Source organism: Megascapheus bottae, chromosome 15, assembly GCF_031878675.1.
Source record: "Megascapheus bottae isolate mThoBot1 chromosome 15, mThoBot2.hap1, whole genome shotgun sequence".
In the NCBI taxonomy this organism is placed as follows: Eukaryota; Metazoa; Chordata; class Mammalia; order Rodentia; family Geomyidae; genus Megascapheus; species Megascapheus bottae.
Genome location: NC_143523.1, coordinates 39,965,071 through 39,986,757, shown reverse-complemented (window position 1 = coordinate 39,986,757; position 21,687 = coordinate 39,965,071). Strand labels below are relative to the sequence as shown.

General features: G+C 37.6%; 1 long non-coding RNA gene across 2 annotated transcripts in view; it reads right to left on the bottom strand.

Annotated features, from left to right (window-relative positions):
• Window positions 1-377: 377 nt before the first annotated feature.
• The window catches only part of LOC150054191 (uncharacterized), a 184,363-nt gene continuing 163,053 nt past the window's right edge, over window positions 378-21,687 (bottom strand). For both annotated transcript variants that reach the window (XR_016537926.1, XR_016537927.1), the window contains exon 5: window positions 378-464. This is a non-coding gene — a long non-coding RNA (uncharacterized LOC150054191). The remainder of the gene's footprint in view (window positions 465-21,687) is intronic.

The following is a 21,687-nucleotide window of genomic DNA, read 5'->3' as shown; positions in this document are numbered from 1 at the left end:
TTTGTTGAGATTGCCTTTCTGTTCTTTCTTTATTTGACTACCCTCATGGCTTTGTTTTATCACATTGTTAAGTGTATTCGAAGGTGCACGAGTTCTGGGGACATGCTCTCTCACAATCATTGGCTTTCTAATAAAGACTTACAGTCTGCCTCTCAAAATGTGGTTTCACTGTATCTCATGAATGAAGTCCCGTACAACAAGCTGGCCCACAGGTGAAGCTGCCAATGGGGTCACCCAAGCCCTGGCTTAGAAGCAGTCAAAAGGATGAGCACAACCTTTATCTGCAGGTCTCATTTTGTCTAGCTGCCAGGTAAACCTAGTCCAGTTCAGCTGCACTTCAGTTAGGAAGAAAATGTAGTTGGGTCGGTTATTTCTTTCCTCTTTCTCCTTCCTCCACCTTTAAAGATTGATACTCAGAAGGTGTAAACCCCAAGAGACTTCAGTGAAGTTAGGATGTCAGTGCCCTGTCAAATGAAAGAGAAAATGTTAGAAGCTTAATTCTCTCTGTCAAAATTAAAGGGAAGAAATATCTCTCTCCATTTTCTTAGAACAGGTTCCTTTTGTAACGATGTCATCATAAATGTGTTTACGTCTTTTTCTAAGAGTCTCTTGACAGTTTCACAACCCAGGAATGTCTCTCTCAAGGACCTGGAAACTAACTTCCTGAAATGTGAACATGTGACAGGACCCCAGGCTCCCAATTTCTATGACAGGGTGGGAATTTTAGATCCACAGGTAACTGCCTCCAAATTGCAAAACACCCTTTTTCTCCCAGGCAGGAAATCCTGAAAAGTGCATATCCTTTGCATAAATACCATTAGATAACAGATGGCCACTCCAATGATTAAATAAATTTAACATACAATGTATAACAAATGATATTAAGTGCTTCCATCAGGGAAAATTCAGTCTCCATTTAACATGTTTCTAGCTGCTTTCTGCATTCAGATGATACTTCCTTCATCTGATATTTGAGTGTGTTTCATGCCACGCTTGTAATCTCTCTATAGAGACATTATCATTACTCCATCTCTGGTAAGACAGATCTGTAAAGCTGCCTTTCAATGGAGTGTCCTGACCATCAACCTCTATTTGGCCTAAGAAGATTTCTCCCCCAAGCGGTGTCCATATGAGCTCAGGAAGCTACAGACACTTGCAGTCACTAGCCACTGGAAAATGTACAGACAATCCCCATCCTCATCAAGATGATATACTACATCAGTATTTGTGTTCTCTGTTACACATCACCGTGGCTTAAAGAACTCTTATATGATGAGGCTCTCTTTGAAAAAAGAAAAGTCTTATTTATCCAAAAAATCCCCAGATATCTAAGTTCTAGATCTGGTTCTGGCTGGGTTGAAGTTCCCACCACAGCTGATATTTATTTTAAGATTCCTACCTCTCAAGAACTGAGTTTCTTTCATCACAAAAAGAGAAAGGAATAGGTTTTAAAAAAAAATCTAGGGCCGGGAGTTTGGCCTAGTGGTAAGAGTGCTAGCTTAGCATGCACAAAGACCCAGGTTCGATTTCTTGGTATCACATATATAGAAAAATGTTGGAAATGGTGCTGTGGCTCAAGTGGTAGGGCTCTAGCCTTGAGAAAGCTCAAGGACAGTGCTCAGGCCCAGAGTTCAAGGCCCAAGACTGGCAAAAATAAATCTATTCTGGCCAGGCATAGTGGTTCACACTCGTAATCCTAGCAACTCAGGAAGCTGAGATCTGAGGATTAAGGTTCAAAGACAGCCCAGGCACACAGACTCCTATCTCCATTTAACCTCTAGAAAACCGGAAATGGGGCTTGGCTCAAGGTAGGATGGAAGCTTTGAGCTGAAGAGTTCAGGGACAGCGCCGAGGCCAAGTTCAAGCCCCATGACCCACACACACACAAAAAAAAAATCTATTCTGTCTAATTGTAGCTTCTCTGACAGATGTGTCTACCTCATATTGCTCTTATGTCTTTAAAGCTCAAAGCTTCTTGCCTTGGACATGGTTCTTTAGTATTATAGAACAGCCTTGAAGTAACTATAAGTGAGCCAAGCAGGTAAGCAAAAACACCTATTGCAACCCAGTGTTTCATTCACTATATATGACTGGAAAAGTATACATCACTCTCTAAAATTCCCTACAGCTAATTATCAGTTCCTGTTTGTAAAGTAAGTGGCTTGCTTTCCTAAAGAAACTCCACAATGGCCTGTGTTTTATGGCTAAGTCCTTTGGCATCTTTCCACTCTCGAAAAAAAAATATTGAACAAATTTAGTAGCTTTCCCACATTCTAAGTTTTTATTTTTAAAGCAGCTCATCCTCCTAGAATCAAGGACCCTAAAGAGGCATTTGAAAACCTTAAAAAAAATCGACTGCAGACTTTTTGCAAGGGTTGAAGAATCAAATCAATAAGATAAAGAGAACTTCTGGCCTCGGGACTAAATAATATAATGAAAAACCTACACGCTAATAAAAATCAATACATGTTCATCTCTGTGTAGAAAAACCCAACCTATTCAGAGCTCCCTTAACTGACCACATAAGAAAATGTATGGCAAGCTGGATTTGGATAGAGGTAAGCTATGCTAAGGGACATGGCTTTGGGGACCATTTTATTCAGCCAGTTCTCCAACAAACTCTCCATCATAGAACTGGACTCCAACTCGAGGATCTGTGAGTATTATCCAAGTGGAATGAAGATACCACACTGTCTAGACTTGCATATCTTTGCCTAAATGTTCCTTTCATGTATGTAAATTGTATTTCAAAGAACATGCCTCTTCACTGAAGACCCTTGAACTCAAGTTCAAATTCACACAGAAAATTATTGGATTGCTTAAGTGCATGTAACAAACACACCATTGCCTCAGAGGGGATCCTTCTCTAATTTCCATATCCTACAACTTGTACTAAACTAAATATTCAACTAAAATCATCTGATATGGTTATAATAATCAGAGGAGGAGTACTCCATGTTTATTTCATAATAAGGTTTACAACAAAACAAAGGATCTTTCTCTAATTTCCTCACCCTGAAACTTAACTAGTCAGAAATTCGAGTAAAATAAAAACATCCATAAATTAATTAATCAATTAATAAAAATATAATCAGATGTGGTTAAAATAATCAGATGCTGAAGACCCCATTTATATTAATAATTAGGCATATAGCATAAGCTTATTTTTGGGGAACTCTATTAGGCAGTAAATCCTGACACAAATTCTCTATACTGTCTAGCAAAGGAGGATGAAGGAAATCTCATCTAGCCACAATCCTCAACTGCATGTTCACTTTGCTTGTTCAGTTCCAATATCTACTGAACTTCTCATGTTGCTTCAAGGTCCAGATCACTGAATACTAATAATGCTCATCTTTTTCCCCCCTGGAAATGCCTGCAGAAGCTTTTATCTTAGAAATGAACTCTATGGAAACAGCAAATTTCTGGAATAGTGGTTTGTAGGAAGGACCACTATAACAGGGGAAGAAAAACAGCAGGAGTAAGAAACCCTATAGGGATAAGAGGACATTATTCCTCCCTGGAAGACAAACTCCCATTTCTTCACAATGTCTTTTCTCCTACAAGCAAATACCTAGAAGTCACAGAAACCAGCACTGACATTTGTAGACAAGGGAAAAATCCCGACCATAGGCCTAAATATTTAGAAGTTATAAATTAAGCTTTAAAAACTATTGAATAGGGGCCTAGTGATAGAGTGTTGCCTAGCATGCAGGAAGACCTAGGTCTAGTCATTAAAGGAGATCTATTTTATCTCAACTGTCTGTATGTATACATGGGAAAATAGGATTTCTAAGGTGAAGCTAAAAGTTTAAGAAAAAGTAGGTTTTAAAATGTACACCAAATGGAGAAACTTGGCAAACACCTACCTACACTTCTATCAAGAGATCAAAGTTAACAACAACAACAAAAAAAAAAAAAACTATTGAATAGGGGCCTAGTGGTAGAATGCACTTCATGCATGCATGAAGACCCGGGTTCGATTCCTTGGTACCACATACATAGAAAAAGCTGGAAGTGGTGCTGTGGCTCAAGTGGTAGAACTCTAGCCTTGAGAAAAGCTCAAGAACAGTGCTCTGGCCCTTGAGTACAAGCCCCACAAGTAGCAAACAAACAAAAAAAAAACTATTGAATAAAATACCAGAAACCCTTTTAGCTGGTCAAACTAATATTCATGATGAGAGGTTAAAAATATTTATATATATAATATGTATAAACATATACATGCAACACATATACATATATGTTGTCTTTTGACAATGGGCTCCAGTTTTTATTTGGTTGCTATTCTATTTAGAAATATATTTATCCTTTTATGTGGATAAAAATGAAAAATAGTATATGTGTCTAGGTATTCTAGATACACAATAATATTGTATTTTTATATATTGATATTTTGTTTTTTAACAACAAAACCAGTAATCGTGCTATTATTAACTGTAGTTATACAGTCAGATACAGTTGATTTAAAAAACAAAACAAGTAAATTCACCCAAAGTGTAAAACATTTTTATTCATATAAAACAAAAATTAGGGGCCGGGATTTGGCCTAGTGGTTAAAGTGCTTGCCTAGCATGCATGAAGACCTGGGTTCGATTCCTGGGTACCACATATAGAAAAAAAAAGCCAGAAGTGGTGCTGAGGCTTAAGTGGTAGAGTTCTAGCCTTGAGAAAGTCAAGGACAGTGCTCAGGCCCTGAGCTCAAGCCCACGACTGGCAAAAAAAAAAAAATTAAAAAAAAATTAATGGAAAAATTAGAATAAAATGATGTTCGTAGTTTACATTGTTTCATTTCTCTAAAATATTCAAAATTGCCTACTAGCATCAAAAGGCAAAATAAGATATATAATTAATACATATTCATAATTTAAATCAAGATTATTTAAAAAATACAGAAGTTCATATCTCATTTTTTAAAAATTAATTTAAGCTATATTATTACATATTATTATAAAAACAAAAGCAATCACAAACCTGCCACTGAAATTCCATCTTGTTGCTAAGAAATGAGTCAGTACTTGACTTCTTAATTGTCATGTCTTGACCTACCTAGCTTCAAATTTAAAGGGATTTGCATAGCTTAAAATTTCAAAATGTTGCCCAGGCAACAGGAGCAATTCTTGCTGACATGAACTGAGAAAAAAACATATTAATACACTTTGGTTTCATTGGTGGTGGTGGTAGTCCTGGAGCTTGAACTCAGGACGTTGGCACTGTCCCTGAGCATCTTGTACTCAAGGCTAGCATTCTAGACTTCAGCCACACCTCCACTTGTGACCTTTGGGTACTTAATTGGAGCTATCAATCGCATGGATTTTGCTGCATGAGCTCGCTTCAAACCACCATCCTCAGATCTCAGCCTCCTGAGTAGTTAGAATCACCAGCATGAGCCACCAGCAGCTGATTGGTACTTAGTTCTTGTGGAAATCTATTACAATATTGCTTTCTGAAATAAAAATTGAACAAGTTGACCACTTTATTCTGATCTTGCATGTAATATACTGTAATCTTTCCTGTGCTTCACACTATTGTCCTCTGCCTTGCTTCACTTTCCCAGACACAAAGAAAGTACATTTGAATTCTAAAACAAGAATTATATATTTTATAAACATGGAGCCATTGACATGAATCATAAACCTAGGCTTATCCTGTGGCCAGTCAGATCCAGTGTTTAAGTTGCCAATTAAGTCATGACATTTGTCAGAGGCATTGCTGTATTGTTCAAATCAAAGCATCTGTGTTTAAATCAGCACATCCCATTATGCAATACATGAAATGGTCTAAATTTCAGAGGACAGAAAGAAGACTCACTTTAACACTGACACAAGGGAGGACTGTTAGTAAACTCTAGGCGTTACTTCAGAGCCCATATTGTAGGAGTTAAGGGACCCTTGACATTTTGGAACAGGGCAAGCCTGGCCTTAATGTAGCATCTTCAAGTTTACAGGTCCATGAGAACACTGTTTTCCAGAGCTGTTAACAGGATGCTTTTTGAGGCACAGAAAGAAGCTCTGTGGAGAAGTGTTAAAGAACTGCTTCCTGGTTAACTTGTTTCTTGGCAGTTCACTGTGCAAATTATCATATTGAGTTCAGAGAAACCCTCAAGGAAAGAAACCCACTTAATTTTGTTTCCCTAAAGCATTTGACCTCTGGGACCATTTTTCAACAGAGCATTGACTGACATTAGTGTTCTTCAAACTTGGCATAGAAAATATGGCTTTCACATTTCAATGTTTAGTACTTTTTAAAAATGTCTTCAGCTAGCTTTTTTACTAATGAATTCATTAACAGAAGAGTGAATTTACATTTCTATCTATTAAGTCAGCAATTGCCAGGACATAGCAAACAAACTATTTTAGAACTCCAATAAGTAAGATGGCAACAATTAAACAGGGATGTAAATTTCTAGTTGAGAAAACACTAACTGAATCTTTGCTTCACAATTGATCTAGGCAGTCACAGGCTGGTTAGAGGACGTGTCACTTGAGAAAAGGCAGGAGGAGTAAGAGCAGGTGAGCTTGACTTAATCTGCTTGACTTCAATATCATCTGACTGAATACTGTTGAGGGAAGAGAGATCCTTGGTCTGTTTTTCTTCATCTGTGACTGGTATGATTTGAAATCAATTGGTTTGTCAGGAATCTTTCCTTGAGATTTAGAAGACAGCTATCAAAACTCCAATCTGTCTCTAAGGAATCAATCTGCTTCCAGTGCTGTGAACACCTATCATCTACATATCAAATAAAGGGATAACAGCTGGATTTATAATTTAAGATACTATCAGCAAATCCAAGAGACTAGCAGCTTCCTGGGTTAAATTTACTACCTGAACAGCTTCTGAAATGGAGAGCCCTTGACTTGGGAACTGAGAGGAGGAAAAGCAGTAAGCAGGAACCCTTCAATCAACAACATCTTATAATGAGCATGAGCAAGGGGGTGGGAGGGCAGATGTGTCTCCCATTCACAGCTCCTATCACTCTCTAATTTTCCTCCCATTTATCAACTACTGTATCAGAATTTATTATAATTAAGTAAGGTAAATACCAAATAAAAATGAAACAAAAAATTTTAAAACTAACCAAGAGTGGAGGCATAGTTACTGGAACCTTTATTCATCATTATACATTTGTAAAAATGTGTCATTTTTCTTATTTTTGATAGGAACTCACAGCTGGTTTGATTAGCTTGCATTTATTCAAAGACTAAAAGAGAGAAAACCTCATTTTGATCCAAGTCAAGAATTTGCCACATTTTTCTGTGTCTTCTTCCTCCTCCTCTTCCTCTTCTTCCTCCTTCTCCTCCTCCTCCCCCTCCTCCTCCTCCTCCTCCTCCTCCTCCTCCTCCTCCTCCTCCTCCTCTTCCTCTTCTTCTCCTTTGCCAGTCCTGGGCTTGAAGTCTAGGCCTGGGCACTGTCCTTGAGCTTTCTCAAGGCTAGCTCTCTACCACTTGAGCCACAGCACCACTTTTGGCTTTTTCTGTGTATGTGGTACTGAGGAATCAAACACAGGTCTTCGTGCATCCTAGGCAAGCACTGCACCACTAGGCCAAACTCCCAGCCCTTGTCTGTGTCTTCTATGTTTTCAATTTTCACACTAGAAAAATTGTCTATTATAAAAAGATTGTGATAAGTGGTATACTGAACTGAATCTTGTCGAATATCTAGATTGTTATTCCTTTTTTGCTTATTTACTTGGGTCATCATTTTTAGCTTTTCTGAGTCAGTTTGCTTCAATGCGCATCTCTTGTGTGCAACAACTATTTAAGTTTTGCTCTTTCATCTAACCAAAGGTTTCCTTTAACTGATCAGATCAGCTATTTAATGGTGTAATATAAGGCCTAAGTCTCTAGTGTCTGAATGTTTTCTACTTTCATTATCTTATGTTGGGCATTTGTTTACTTTTTGTATTTTCTGAAGACTTCAAAGACTGCATTTTTCTTTTCATTATTTAACTTTGTATGGTTATTCAAATTCTAAATTCTTCATTTCTAATACTGATCAAGGCCACGTTATAAGCAACATGAGCTAGTGATTCCTCAGCACCTGTCCTCTTCTTCACTTCCAGCAGCTGACTTTCTTCATTGCATTGTATTTTGGTGCATGTCGTCTTATGTTTAGGTATGTTTGTATCTATTTTTGATGGAGTATAAAATCGTATCATTTGATTTTTGTCTACCAACGGTAAAGCCATCTCTACCCTCACTGGCCTGCCTCTGACTTTCACTTTCCTGCCTAAATAGTGTCTGAGTAGGTAACAATCTTTTTATTGACAGCACCTTAACTAACCATATACGGTGGTTTCCAATCATCTTTGACCCTTACACATAAACAGATATGGAAATTGGTGTATTTTCACTCTTCACTCCCTCTCCAAGATTCTATAATGAGTATCATTCATGTGATAGGATTTATATTCCATGGAGAACTTCATTTGCATTTAACCAAACTATTATTTCTCCCAAGTTGGATCTTGAGGCTCTGACTTCTAATATCATGAACATAGTTTGCAGAATCCAAAAGACAACCTTTATTTTATGTTAACATACATTCTTCAAAGAGGCAAGTAAAGAGAAGTGGGTCTATTTTATATTATGCTTGAGAAATTCAGCAGTTAATTTTCAAGGACCTGCGTAAAAAAAATCTCAGTTGAATTAGCTAGTATTCACACAGGAAAGGGCTCAAAAGACATTGCAAAAATACAATGCAACAGGAATATAAATGATTTGCTATTAGATTTGATCAAATAATGTAGAGAAATGAATTAACAAGTAAGAAAATTTTAAGTGGAGGCCAGGAGTTTGGCCTAGTGGTAGAGTGCCTGCCTAGCATGCATGAAGACCTGGGTTCGATTCCTCAGTACCACATGCATAGAAAAAGTGGTGCTGAGGCTCAAGTGGTAGAGCTCTAGCCCTGAGAAAGTCCAAGGACAGTGCTCAGGCCCTGAGCTCAAGCCCATGACTGGCAAAAAAAAATTATTAAAAAAACTTGGCATTTACCCAATTGTCCAGAAACAAGGACATACTAAATCCATTAACACAACGATATTCATTGCAGCACTATTTACCATAGCAAAGATATGGAACCAACCCAGATGTCCCTCAGTTGATGAGTGGATCAACAAGATGTGGTATTTATACACAATGAAATACCATGCTGCAGTCAGAAAGAATGATATCGTCCCATTTGTTAGGAAATGGAAAGACTTAGAAAAAATCATATTAAGTGAAGTAAGCCAGATTCAAAGGAACATAGACCCAATAGTCTCCCTCATTTGTCATAATCAGTAGGAACCTTGGGCTCTCCCAGCAGAGATTCACAATAGAACAAAATCTAGATACATAAGGCCATATAGTATGATGCTAAATGTAAGGACCTCTTGGATATAAAAACAAAAGCCATATAATGAGTGATTGTTGTCCTTGATGTACTATGTTATCTCTCATCTCTTTTACTGTCTCTTGGTTATCTCATATTGTTACAATATTTCACCTTGTTATCTGATATATTTTATATATGCTTAATTGGTTGTTTGAAATAGGAGATGGAAGGGGGGAAACCAAGTTGTGAGGGAGGTGGGGGGGAAATGGGAAATAGGACATGAAAAAGGGTATCAATATTTGTGAAGTAATGTACGTTTTATCTGATGAATATAATGTAACCCTTCTATTAATTACAATAAAAATACATGAAAAAAGAAAAGAAAATTTTAAGTGGAAATGGCAGTATTTCACAGCTAGTCACCTATGACTATACAACCTAGTGCTAAAAATTTTAGATAATTATTCTGGACCTTTTCCCATCTGGAAGTATCTCCAAAACTGTATGTGCTAGTAAGACTTAAAGATTTTGATTTGATTTTTTTTTCTGCTAGTCCTGGGTGTGAGCATTGTCTTTGAGCACATTTGCTGAAGGCTCACATTCTACCACTTGAGTCACAGCATCACTTCTGGCTTTTTTTTTAATGTATGTGGTTACAAGGACTCGAACCTGGGGCTTTGTGCATGCTAACCAAGCACTCTGCCACTAGGCTAAGCGGCTGGTCCTTAATTTGATTTTTTTGAGATTGTATTTAGTTTGTTTAGTGTGCGATATTCTAAACAACCAAACAATAAAGATCTACAGAACATCTTCTGAATTCAACTTCTATAGTCCCCAAAAATAGCAAAAATCCTTTAAAAAAAATTTAAGTCAGATGGGGGGAAGGAAAGAAAGGAGGAGATGGACCAATTTATTTTTTAGGAAAAGGAGTCTTCAAGGTATAGAATAAACAGCAGAAAATGAGCTCAACGGATCACATCAACTTTCATGGAAAGTTGAAAAGAGATATACCAGGGTTACCAAGAGAGTCTGGGGACCAGAAGTGAAAAGAAGCAGGAGTGGAGGACTCACGTAGCATCCCAGATGGGGATAGGGTCGAAAGTAGCTGGAGAGTTGCAGGGAATTTCTGGTGTAGGATTAGCTCCCGGAACCTATTGTTTTTCCCATCTTCTGAAAGGAATTTAGATGCCTATGGGGTAGGGGAGAAACTTTCATAGTTAGTTTAAAATTCTGGGCTGGATATCCCCTAGGGGAAGGGAAGTCAGTGGGCCAAGCCTTGGGAACAATATTGAGCTATGAGAACAAAAGAGATTCACATCGCTAACTTTTGCACAAAGTTTCTAAACTTTCACATTCTGTCATTTAAAATCAGAATAAGAAGTCCTGTGTAGCATAATAGAAATAGTTCTGAAATCAGACATCCTTGAGTTTCGGTTCTGATGCAGTGACTTACAAGTCAGTTTATTATAATGTGTTCTGATTATTTATAGAAAGCGAAATTGTAAGAAAACAAAATGGTACTCTATGTTAGAAAAATGGAGGAGAAAGGAAGGAAACAGGCCAGACTCAATCTTCCACAGGCGAGAATTGTTTATTGAGACAGAGCGGTGAGGGACACAATCTTCCCTCAGGCTTGGAGACCAGGAGATGGGTTTTTATGAGGTCTGAGCAAAGACACAGAAGTTAGTGAAAGTGTCATTAGGTCAAGGGAGGTAAGAGTTTTATGATTGGGCCCAGGATAGAATGTTTACAGCCAGGCTTAGATAGATTGCCCTGCTGGAGTCAGATCGTGCACACATATCCTTGGTAGCTTTTCTGGTATCTGTATGCACCTGGGAAAACAGTGTGGAAGTTGATCATTCACTCTATGTCTTGTATATACATTTATCTGAATTGTGGAAGAGAAACAATAAAATGCTGAGACAAAGGACAAAGGGTAAACCAACACAACAGTGATAGTCACAGGACACTATGTTGGAAATGAACCTTACAACTGGGGGGAGGAAGTGGATGAATAGGAAGGAAGGGGAACAATGTTCAACAAGAAATGTACTCATTATCTTACCTACATAACCATAACCTCTCTGTGCATCACCTTGACAATAAAAGTAAATTTTTAAACCCTTCCTCAAAAAACCATTTAAGGACTATAAGTCATAGAAGTAATTCTCCACTGTTGCTAAGGTATACCAGGATATTATTATTATTATTATTATTATTATTATTATTATTGCTATTATTTGGAGAGTCACTTTAGTGATTTCCTTCAATTCTGGTGTTTATGCCAATGGATAAATTCTCCTTTGTATCATAATTCTACTTTTCCAGGGTAGAAATTGAAATCGTGCATTTGATGAGAACAATACTCATACAAAGAAAGGGAACCACACAATAGAAGAATGATTGAAGTCATTGTAAGTCAAAAGAATAATTCTTCAGTTATAAGAATGCCCATTATTCTATTAAGGTAAAAAAAATTGCCCAGCTTTTACAATGACACTGAGATAAACACCATGCTTCTGAGAAAGAAAATACTCCTGGAAACATGGAAAAGTCTTTTCTCTCTTTGAATCTGGCTTAAGTCAGACAGGTATAGCCTCTGGGAGAACTACAACTCATTTCTGAGTCTTTCTTTAGAGGGAAAAAAAGGAGATAAATAAACACAAAAAGATATCTTAAAATGCCAAGCCTTCAAAACTTTCTAGGAGCAATGGCACTGGAAATGCTTCCCTTTGTGTGCAACTCGAAGCAGAATTTATTCATCTTCACCCTAGAAACCAGTGCATGCTTCCACCTGAGGCTATTCCCCTGCAGTGGAAGCAGTGAAACAAACTTCTGCAATGGCCCCCTTATCATCATTATTAAGTGTGCCAATCGACTGCGAAAGAAGACAAATCCAATCTTAAATCCTCCTCCTCCTAGCAGCAACATAGTCATAGACGATTTGGAGTGCTGATTTTTTTTTTCCCTTTAAGTCCTTTCCAAATATTTGAATATACCCCAGGCTGAAAATCTTCAGAGGTTGACTACATGATCACCATCTTTCCCTGAATCATTTCATCTGCTCTCTCCATTAAAATAGCCTAAAGTCAAAGATCAGCATTTCTACAGACATTAGTCTGAAACTGACTGATGACATTCTGTTTTTGATAAATTTTTAGTTTCTCCACTCAGCCTGAACCTGCCTCCAGGAAACTGGCAGAGGAAACTACAGCAGCGGGGTGTCCTTGATTTCTCTTGCTTGTTCCATCTTCCCTCTTATCTTGGCAATATCCAATGCTTCACTTTTATTACTCAACTTTTCAGGAAAGCCTCGCTGCTTTGGGCTCTTCTTGATAGCTATTTCCTAGAGGTAGTTGAAGACCATTAATCTATAGGCAAATTGGCCAGTGGCAGTGAGACAGATTGAGTTTGCTGAGGTGGAGTTCAAGGCTGGAGCTGATAGACCTCAGGGACTTTGAGAGTAGGGTCTATTAGGCAGAAAATAATAGTTCATTTCATGTCCCTCACTAAGCAATTATAGATCTCTCTGAGAGATTAAATATGAATTCTCAAAGAAACAGATGCTTTCACGTAGGGTTACAATAGTAATATCACATGTTCATAAGTACAGTATCACTACTATAGAGTGTCAAATAATGAACAGTTGAAGATTTCAAATTTTCTAATTCAAATAACTTGCCCTGTTGTGACTAGAAAAATAAAACCAATAGCTTACTTTACAGTCATTCTAAATCATGGGCACTTAATATCTGGTGCTACACAGCACTTTTCTTCATTGTTTTATGAATGGCCTCTCACTTTCTAATGGATGGATGCCAAAAAGAGTTTGGGAAACTTGCCTTCTAGAGATTGCTTCTGAAAGCTTGAGGCAATAATTTGGGGCTTGTTATGGCTTCCTACTTTTTAATTGATGTCAGCTCACTTTCACCTGGTGAAAACTGGACACCCTACAACATCCCAGAATAAGCTACTCATTCCAGAAGAGGTCTTCCTAACATCACTCATATACACTTGCAGTTGCTATGTTGTACTCCTCAGTAATTTCAGGAAAGAATTCCCCCTTGTCAAGTGTAATTGTGAGTTTCATTCTGAAAAAAATAGAAGTAACAAATCACTGAAAAAGAGGAGCCCCTTGGGGGTACAACTTTTAGTCTTCATTCAGCCTCTAAATACTTCACCCATTATATTGAGAAGAGCCTGGAGTGAGATCATTGTTATAGTTCTTTAGGACTATGATAGTCATTTATGTTAAAATCTTATGATATCTATTCTACTGTTTAGTCCTTATGCAGTCTCACATAACCACAGACACCAGGCAATTCTTAAGCTGAGAGTAAGCTGCTGAGAGTCATTTGAGCACGACAGCTCCACCATGTTTCAAAACACACTTTTAGAAATTCATTGCAAATTCATCTTAGCTGTTCATGAATTTTCCCCTCTCCCTAAATTTTCAACATTATATACGTTTTTTTCTCCTTGATGACTTCCGACTCTCAGATTTCCTAATGATGCTTTCTTTCACACACCCCTCATCTGGAATTCTTGACTGTTAAATATTCAATGTCCATGAGATATCTGGTCACTTTCATTACCCACCCATCCACCAGGTCCACTGTACTGCTGTTGATTTGGGCTCCATACAAAGGTTCTAGGGATGAAAAATCAAGCAGTTTATTTTGTCTCTTGATTATTTTTTCATCTTTTAGTGAATTCCTTCTCTTGACCAAAAAATAGGGAGTGTCCTAGGCAATAAAAGAATGGTGAAGGCAAAAGTCATGACACCCAAAGTAATTTTGAGAATAAAAGAAAACAACAGAGAAGACTGCAGCTATTACAATTCATTAAGAGAAAAAGAAGGTACCCTGAGTGCAGGAGAATGTCTTACAAGGAAGCAGTACCCTCATGGAAATGATTGAATCAAAAAATAAATGTCAAGGCTAATGTTAATAGAGAGCATTCATGTGTTTATTTTCTCTGGGTTTTTTGGTCATTAAATTATTGGAATGAATGCTATACAGTAGCAACATAAAATTCAAAATACAGGAAAGGTAACTTGCAAAACAAAAATAGTATTTGCCATCTCTACTCTCAATTAGTTCTTCCTCACCAAAAGAGCAACAATTTCTAAGTAACATCACTTAACAACTTAGTTCCACTTACGTAATGAATGATAAATAATCTTCTTAATTCAAAGGGTTAAGTTAAAGATAAGTTGAAAACACTGAGTTAAATCTTCATCTTTAAGTGTACAGTTATTAAATTGAAATGAGGAATTTTTTTCTGTCGTTCGTGTTTTCTTCCATTTTTTTCTTGTTCATTCATTTATCTCTCTTTGGAAGGTTAAAGGGGGCAGAGAAATGAGTGAACAAGTACAGCAGTGGTACTAGATACTAAGTTGAAAATGAATTATACAACTTGTGGGTGAGGCCAGGAAGGAAAAAAGGAGGAAGTGAAGGAAGGGCTGACATTGTCCAAAAAGAAATGTACTCATTACCTGACTTATATAACTGTAACCCCTCTGTACATCACCTTTATAGTCGTACAAAAATGGTGAAGTTATTTTTTGTCCTGATACTAAAAAGAACCTTGGCTTTTCCATCTCCATGAATACACACACACACACACACACACACACACACACACACACACAAGGTATATGTACATTCGATTATATACTTGAGCACACAATCTATTGGCTACCATATTTCTCTTCCTGTCCAAGCTGCTACTATCTCCACTACCCATGCACTGATCTATACTGTCACTATCTTGGGTTGCATTTACTATGTCATCCCAAATTTAATTTCAAGCTAGCATTTAAGTTTTACAAGATCCAAATCGATGCAAGTTGTTGGATACTGAAGCATTTATCTGTGTTTATTATTCGACAGGTATAAATCTCAACAAAATTAAGATTTATTCATGCCTGTTAATCTAATTTATTCTGCTCTAGCTGTTCTGAAAGTAGTGAATCGAAATTGTTACCCAATTCTGGCCCGGCATCATCTGACTAAAACTCTAAGTTGTCAGCAATGTTTCTGTCGTCACATTTCCCGAACACCTAGTTAAGAGTAACAGGGACAGTGCACACACACACAAACACACACACACACACACACACACACACACACACACACACACACACACACAAATTAACAGTAAACCAGGCATGCAGAATGAAGATCTGAGTTTTCATTTCGAATATTTATGAATGGACAATTCTGCTTAGTTTTGATACACAATTATTTTTCATTATCATCTCTCAATGATTTCTTCTTATATAATTCTGACCAATATCTAAAACATATGTTAGCTAATTTGACCGACCTTGCAATAAAGGCTTGGGAAAAAAGGATAATGTTACATATTCCTATCAACAAATATGATTTATAGATTTAGTTTAACCTGGCAGTTATGAGAAGTCCTTGATGGTTAATTACTTGTCTATATTTAATATATGTTGAGAATGTTCATATCATAAAGTTAGAATTATAAGTATTAATTCTGGAAATTATTCTTCAAAATGTGTTCACCTTTGCTAAACCACATATCCTAAAGGATGTGGAATAAACAGTTCGACTAGCCATGATGCATATGAAGGAAGATGATATCTATTCTGGGACTGTTTTAAGCATCTATGATCCTTTCTTACATCTCACACACCCCAGGGATAAGCCTATAAACATTGAACATCAGTATTGTCTCTAAGGGACATCACCCAGGACCTACCAAATTCCTTAAAAAAAAAACAAAAGCAGCAACAGCAAATCCTTCATTTTTCTCTAGTATGGAAAAGTCAGAAACCAGATTTTATAGAACTGTGATGAAAACATGGGGAAAAAATGAAAGCTGAAAATACTCACTTCCATATTTAGACAAGACAGAGTGAATAGATAAAGTTAATGGCTCCATTACATGTGTGAAAATTGTGTGATGAGTATTCAGTATCTTCTTTATGTTCTCAAAAGAGAAACCTAAAGATTGAGTTAATGGAGTTGTTAGAGAAATAATTTAGGAATAATGATAGTTTTGTAGGATTAGGAAAATGTAGGAAACGTTGGAGAGGAGGTGTGAGATATGGAAAGGGTAAGAGATTGTATGGCTATCTCAACACCAATGAGAAGAATGAGAGTTCAACTTTGAAAAAACCAGTCTCAAAAAAACCGGTTCAACTTTGCACCCTAAGAGAGCTACTTGGGCACCCCAAGGGTAAGACCTTGGAGATAAGATAAAAATCTTTGGAGGGTTTATTGCTTCCTAATATGGGACTCAATTATCACTTGTATGCAAACTATGTCTCAGGCTGATGATTTAATTTCAAAGAAAGATTGATACCCTAGTCTATGTTTTGTTATAGTCACCTCCTTTGTACTGAACTAAATAAATAAGCTTGTTAAAGTGAGCTCAGGTTCAGAAGCCCTTGGTGAGCTCTAGACCCCTCAGGTGCCATCTTTTCTCTCTCCTTTCTCAGTTCTTCAGCCTGATATCCTGGGGTCCTGCTGTCCCTGGTCTCAGTTAGTGACAGGAAAAGTTGGTAAATGTTTGGGGATTGTGAAGACAGGGTAAATGAGAAAATGGAAGATACTGAAATTTTGAAGAGAAGACAGCATTTTAAGGGAAGCAGGACCTGGAAAGAATCTCTCTATATAATAGAATCTCTATATAATTAGATCACAGAAGGAATAGAGAATGGTTTATATTTCAGTTTCTTTTGGTTTCTTTGATCTGCATGTGACAGAATTCCTTCATCAGTGACTAAACCAAACAATGATTGTTCCTCTAATGTAAAAAAAAAAAATCATGAGTCAGGTGCTAGCAGCTCAAGCCTATAATCCTAGCTATTCACAGGGCTGAGCTCTGAGGATTGCAGTTTGAAGCCATCCCGTGCAGGAAAGTCCCAATAAGACTCTTATCTCCATTTTATCACAGAAGAAGCCCGAAGTGATACTGTGGCTCAAGTGTTAGAACAAAATGAACTCAGGGACAGCACGTAGGCCCTGAATTCAAGCCCTAGGACTGTGAAAAAGATAAACAAACAAAAATGATTTTGACAATACAGGGATAGTTCAGTGACCTCATGATGACAATAGTTTCGTGGGTACCATCTGCAATCCAGACTATTCTCCTTGTCATGTGGTTTCAGCCTCACATCTTCCACTATGAAAGCAAGAGAAGAGGGCAAAGTATCTTCAGCAGGAAGGCCAACTATCTCACATTTCTAGTCAAATCTCATTGCCAGGATTTATGCCACTACCTCCTAGAGTCTCTGAAGGCAAATGTTACTGAACACCTCTCCAAAAGTGTTATTCTTTACCGAAAAGAAATGTTCAAGTAATCAGCAACAAGTGACAGGTATGAAACTTCAATGCATCAACATCTGTATGTATACTTCCTTATTTTGCTCAACTGAGATCATTGCAGCCTTATACAGCTTATTTGATTGAAAAGACTTTTCCAGTTTTCACAGTCATGCAGAATGCAAGAGATACTGCAGGTCGTGGAGATTTCAGAGGACAATGCAGCATGTGTATCAGGGTCATGTTCCCTATGAAAAGCCCTTCAGAAGATGGCTAATGCATATGTATATAAACTCAGTTATATACAGATGTATGTATTCAATATTCCTTTTACTAATGCTACTTAGTTCTTCCATAGGCTTACTTTTTTAATTGACTAGATTGTTAGTGGGAAAAGATAATATGAGGCTAATTAGGATATTCTTATCCCTGATTCTGAAAACAAAAATGTGTGACTATAGTGTTAATGTGCTCAATTTTATGGTGCTGCTCCAGTTCTCACAAGGGATCCCTAAAAATATATGCTACATGCACCATGTTCCACTTTTAAGATCTGTACTATTCTAAATCACTAAATATAATAGAGTCAGGGGACTTCAGATAGGCAATTATGTACATAGACAACATTATATTTTCACATAACTTCAGTTTTTCCAGGTTTATTCAGGTAAACTTGAAACCTTTTATAGTTTTAAAAAATGGCTCTACCCTACGATCTGTTTCTCGCTTTCACATTTTTTATTATTTAAGAAGGTCTGCAATTTTTTTCCTCATGAGTGCTTTCATTACTTGATGATACTCTTAATCCTCTATTCATCTAGATAATATTCACAGATTCCAATGCATGAGCAACAGAAGCATTTCTTGTAACTCTGCCCCTTCTACTTTGCTCAACCACCAATGTATTTAATCCATGTTTTTTTAACCCTTAACTTTATGACAGTAAATACTTCATATGAGGTTTGTGCAATGCAAATCCTTCCTTGCTCTGCTGCTATCAAGGCAAGGTGTCAAAATAACCCTGAAAAATGCCAGTATTTCTGCTCTGGAACCTGACCCCCCATTCTCATGTGGCATTATGAGGACTGAATGATACCTACACAGATGTTAAGTTGTATGGTGACAAAGAAAAGCTGAGCACCAAAAAATCTAAGCCTTGATAATGGGTATAAAGTACTGGTCCCTATGCTCTTGGAAGAATGGTTCTATTTCATAGCAAGTTTGCTCTCCTTTCACTCCAGGAAAAGACCTCCTCTTCATCTCCTAAGTTTTATACATGATACGAGAGTCCTTGACAAGAGAGCTTAGCACGAAAGATAGTCCATAGCTTTGCTCAGGAAATGTAGAAACCTAAGAGCTCCCTCCAGAACTGACTTCCACCAGTATTTACCTCTTATCTTTATACCATCTTGGCTTCTGTAAGTATTCTTTAATACCCATCCTGTCTAATCCAGTTCAGAGTGGCTAGAATCAAACCATTTTCATGTGCATCTTACAGCAATTAATCAGGGTTAAAGCAATCAGACTTTAAGACACAGGGCCAACCTACAATATGACCATCAACCTTGTCTCTCTCCTAAAGTCCCATACATAAACAGCTCAATAAAATCCTTCAAGCAATGTGTGATGCCTTAACATGCCTGATGACTTTCTTCTCAAGTTTCTGTATTGATCGATCCACTGGCAGGAGACATTAATCCAGGAATTACAGAATGTATTCGCAATGGCAAAGTCTTCCCTTGGCACACAAAACAGGAAGTACCAGATAATTCTTTTAATCTCTAATGACTTTGAGCAGGGTACCAGAGAACACTGTGGAGGACCAAAAGCATGTCACTGATCACTTGTGCTCAGTTAAGGATTAAGTGATGAAGACTTTTGCTGAATGAATGAATATCACTGCAGAGGTAACAGCTCTTGAGGTGTGAATCCATAGACAAGTATCCTCCTCCCACAGGAAATGTCTTCTAGTAACCACAGGTAGCCTCGTCTTGAAGATATCTTCAGCATCACGGCACATTGCATTTCAAAGAAAACCTTTGCATCCACCAGGAACTGCATGAATCCTCTCTGCAGTAAATATGGGATTTAAGCCCTGAACGTCTGTCCGATGGCCCATCACTCACCCTAAAACCCTGCTTCTGATGCTTCCTCTGAAGCTGTTGCTCTTTATCTCTATTGTGTCCTCCCCTCCTTCATCCTCCAAGTAGCAATTACTGCTTTTGAAGCTCTTGCACATGATTCGATGTACAGAGACTTTTCTCTGACTTCTATTTCTTGTCTGTAGACTCGGATGTTTTCATGGAGCCAAATGGGGAAGTGTTGATTTTATTCTATCATCTCCCAATCAGATGCCCATGGGACAGTAATGTTAAAGACTTCTCCCTGTAATGTTAAAGACTCATTTTTTAAATCTGTGCACCCAATTAGGAAGAATGAGCCACAGCCATTACCTGTCATGTTACTGCCCTATATTGCATACCTAGCACAGTACCTCACAAGCTGGGATGCAACTGCTTATACAAGCTTCCTGTCATTCCATAGAAATGTCAACTTTTATGGGAATCTTCATAAAGCAAAAAGAAATTCCAAATTTTTCATATAATGAAATGCTCCCTGTACGTAAATAAGATAAAACCAAATAAAACATAATAGGCACTAATGTGATAAACCACACATGAATACATATTCATGCTCAGGAAAGTATATGAAAAGGGAGACTTATATGAATCACAGTGATCTTTAGTCTATAACATTGCTTCTAAAAAATGAGTATATTTATGCTGCATTTGTGTAATTGGAAATCAATTCTAGAACTTAGTCCTATTTTTCTGGAGGGGGAGTTATGTAGCATAATGACTCGTCTATCTTTCTCCTTCAGTAGATTATTGATGTAGACAAGATGTTTTAGAGGGAAAAAGGAACCTTTGCAGAGGAAGATGTGCCTTAAGAGGTTGATGAGAATGTACTCACTGGAACAACACCTCTAAAGGCTGGAAAGCAAGAGGAATAGAGGGAGAGGTCTGACTGTGATGTAGGTAGAGCCAAGACTTCTCCAATCTCACAAGTACCATGGAGCCTGAATGGTTCTTCAGAGTTGTCTGGTACTGAGGACAGGTAAATAGGCCTTTAGTCCCAGCATCAACCACTCGATGGAGGTAGCTTACACCTCTTCAGCTGAGGGTGTTTCCCAGAGAGGGATTCCTGCAAGTATCCCAACCCCCAACAGCTCAACCATAACAGTTTTGACTTTAAATCTGATAACCAATTGGTGAAGAATCGGGGTACCATCCACTACTAGTATATAAGCTGTTTGGCAAGTCTTCAGCTCATTTTACTCTTGCAATTTATGCCAAGTGATAAATAGTAAGTGGCTTTCAACTGGATGGATGAATGAAATAACATTTTGTAGTTACAACAAAACTCAGTCTTTCTTGAACACAGAGATTGAGGAAAGTGATAAGAATGAATGTAGAAGAAGCAGCAAGACTCCTTGGCAATGTACTATTTATAAGCTCCCTTAAGCCATAGTAAAGAGTATAGACTTCCTTTTATGTCACTTAGGGATCCTTTCAAGGGCTTTTTTTGGTCTTATGATTAAACTCAGATTTTTTATATTGATTGCTCTGCCAACAACAAAGATCAGAGCAAAATGAGAGGGGAGAGGCAAGATAAGTCATAGTTTTTTTCAATAGTTTATATAAAAATTTATGAAGCTCTGAAATAGAACAGTCTCAATAAAAATAGAGAAAATGGTTTACAGAACAGGTCTTGATTCTGGGTTGGAGAAAGGAAAGAGAGGAGTGTTTACGATCCTCAGTGCCCCAGGAAGTGTGACCAGGTGGTGAAAATAGATAAAATGTAAAACAATTTAGGTAGGCGAAATCCATTAGCTCCTTGCTACCAGAGTTTTATCCATCACTTTCTCCTCAGCCCTTAGCATAGCTGTAATCAAGTGCAAATACCATAAAAAGCCAGATGCTCATATCTTCAATTCTAGGTACTCAGGAATCTTAGAGGTTCACAGTCAGTCCAGACAGAAAAGTTGGACTCTATCTCCAATTAATTGACA